This window comes from Anarrhichthys ocellatus, unplaced genomic scaffold (genome assembly GCF_004355925.1).
Source record: "Anarrhichthys ocellatus isolate YVR2014 unplaced genomic scaffold, GSC_Weel_1.0 scaffold4497, whole genome shotgun sequence".
In the NCBI taxonomy this organism is placed as follows: domain Eukaryota; kingdom Metazoa; phylum Chordata; class Actinopteri; order Perciformes; family Anarhichadidae; genus Anarrhichthys; species Anarrhichthys ocellatus.
The window spans coordinates 1699-4369 of NW_022284471.1; the positions used below are offsets into that span (position 1 = coordinate 1699).

General features: G+C 42.7%; 1 long non-coding RNA gene across 1 annotated transcript; it reads right to left on the reverse strand.

The window, feature by feature from the left end:
• Positions 1-251: 251 nt before the first annotated feature.
• LOC116379520 (uncharacterized) lies at positions 252-2525 on the reverse strand. Its single transcript, XR_004212433.1, has 3 exons — positions 2373-2525; positions 2160-2214; positions 252-545 (listed from the first exon to the last, which is right to left on the reverse strand). It is a non-coding gene; the product is annotated as an uncharacterized LOC116379520 (long non-coding RNA).
• Between the last annotated feature and the right edge of the window lie 146 nt (positions 2526-2671).

Below are 2671 nucleotides of genomic sequence, written 5' to 3' on the forward strand. Positions count from 1 at the left end.
ACTGTACTTTACAAACATATATATATGTATACATCTTATTTAATATGAGACTGTAAATAAAGCCTTAACAACAGATTTTATTCCCGTTAATCTTGAATATTCACAGATCTTTACAACCCTAACGAGGACTCTTCTTCTTCTCTATTTATATTAATAGTAGATCTCGACTGCTCGTCTTTAGAGTCAGTGGTGGAAGAGCAGCATGTTCAAGGAATAGAAGAAGAAGAAGAAGAAGAAGAAGAAGAAGAAGAAGGAGAAGGAGAAGACGAAGAAGGAGAAGAAGAAGAAGCCCTCCCTCCATCTGTTTGCTCTTTTTCTTCATTGTTTCTAGGCAACAGCTGCTTGAACAAAAGCTTCCTCCTCCTCCTCCTGCTCCTCTTCCTCCTCCTCCTCCTCCTCCTCCTGTCTCTGGTTGTCCCTCTATGTGTCTTTGGGCTCCAGTTTGCAGGACATGTCAAACAGCAGGTTCTGGTTGTCGATCACCTGGAGCTGACGGACGTAGGCCTTTGTCTGCAGGTGAGAGGGGGACGTCTCTGTATCCATGGCTACCAGGTGACACAAGTACATCATCACATCATCACATCATTACATCATCACATCACCACATCATTACATCATCACATCATCAGTTAACACAGAGAGGACATGGCGTCTCCACCAGAGGGAGACAACATTCAACACAAGACCTTCACAATAAAAGCACCGTATCAGCAGGAAGTTCACAGAAATACTAACAACCTTTACTATTTATTACTCTCACCAAAGTACACAATACATGTCATAATATTATAACATGGTTTACTAAACATTCTAACTAAATATGAGATATTTATAATAAAGAAACGCTCTCCGTCCAGTCACAGAATGACGTCAAGCAGCAGGACTTCTTCTGTGGTGCTCCTCCAGCTCTGACTGTCTTAAATGTGGTATTTTGGTGAATTTTGATCAATTCTCTAGTGACAAATAAAAGTGTTAAATTTAGAAGTAAATCTGTGTAATGAATGAAATCACGTTTATGAGACGAGGAGGGCCATCGTGTGCTTCATCATGAAGTCCTTTATTTTAATTCATTCATATTTATTCGTGATTTATGACGAGAATTTGACTCCATGTTTTTATCTTTCAGATAATAAATACTACTTCTATTTGACCCCCCTGCCCTCTAATGCCGAATTCATCGCGCCGCCAGTCTCGCCGGGGACCATTTGTGTTCATTCGCGCGAATCGTGCCGGAGAGGGGGCGGGGCTTATCGCCCTGAAAGCCGTTCAACTGTCCGCCATTAACCATGAAAAAAATAAGCTGTATTTCTGCTTAGTACGTGTTGTGGAAGTCCCAGATATCCCGGGAAACTAAACGCGTCATGTCTGGTTCATAACATTGTTCAGAGGAGCTCCGTGGATTTTATCAAAGTGTGTTCACTGTGTCTATCAAGCCACAGGGCGCTGTTTACTACAGCTGTATCAACACTAAATAACCTGATCTGGCTGTGATTTAACGGCAATAAACCGACAAAAAGAGACTCTGAAATAACTTCGTAATGATGCCGATTTGTAGGCTACTTGTCTTCTCAATGGAGCTATGATGGATCGGTGCTAGGCTATGCTAACATAGTAGCAGCACCACCAACACTCAGAATCACGTCATGTAGACGTAAATACGGCAGCGTCTATTCATTGTTTGTACCATATGGTTTACACACACACATTTATACACATAGATCCCTCATATCTGTTGATATGAGGGATCGTAGAGCTCTGGGTGAACACAGAATGCTACAGGATTTATTTCCTGATTCAACAACGGCAGGAAGTCAGTGATGACAGGGGAAACATCTCAACGCTGATAGGCTATCGCGCCACAGCGTCACGCGAATATTTCGCCGAAGTTGAAAAATTTCAACTCACGCGTTTGGGGAGAATTTGCGAATTCGCGTCCATCGCAAAGTCGCGCCGCGCCAGTCTCATCGCGTCTGTGCATAGACTTTGTATGTAATCTACTCGCGCGAATAATTCGCGCCGCGTTTGGTGTGAACGCAGCATAAATGATGATGTTGTGTTAAGACATAGCAAGGAGGAGGAGCCAACTGAATGAAGTCCAGGATCAACCAATCAGAACGCAGCTTATTATAAACAGTGAAACATGAAAGAAAGAGTTTTACCGAGCTGGCTGCTCCTGTAGCGTCTGATGATCCTCACCATGTCTGCTACTTTATGCTGCAGGAGGAGGAGGAGGAGGAAACATGAGAGAGCAGGAGCAGAAAACAGGAAGTGAAACATGTTATAAATATTATGTATGTTATATATATTATATGAAGTGTATTTGGAATATTTCTCACTCATAGTTTGTTAAAAGCAGAAAACAATCGACTCACCATCTTCTCAAAGTTGACGAGTTCTCCGTGAAACGTCTTACAGCTCTCGTGAAGAAACGTCAGGTCTGATGGAGAGAAACAGGAAACGTGTCATCGGTTATTGTTGCAGTTCTATATTTCACCAGAGGAGGCGCCAGAGAGGGACGTTCTACATCAACAATTCTTTCTCTCTCCTTTTCACCATTTGATTCACTTCCATCTTCTCCTCCCTCCTCTTCCTCTGGTTACCATGGAGACAGAGAGCTTAAAGCTTCTCTCTCTCTCTCTCTCTCTCTCTCTCTCTCTCTCTCTCTCTCTCT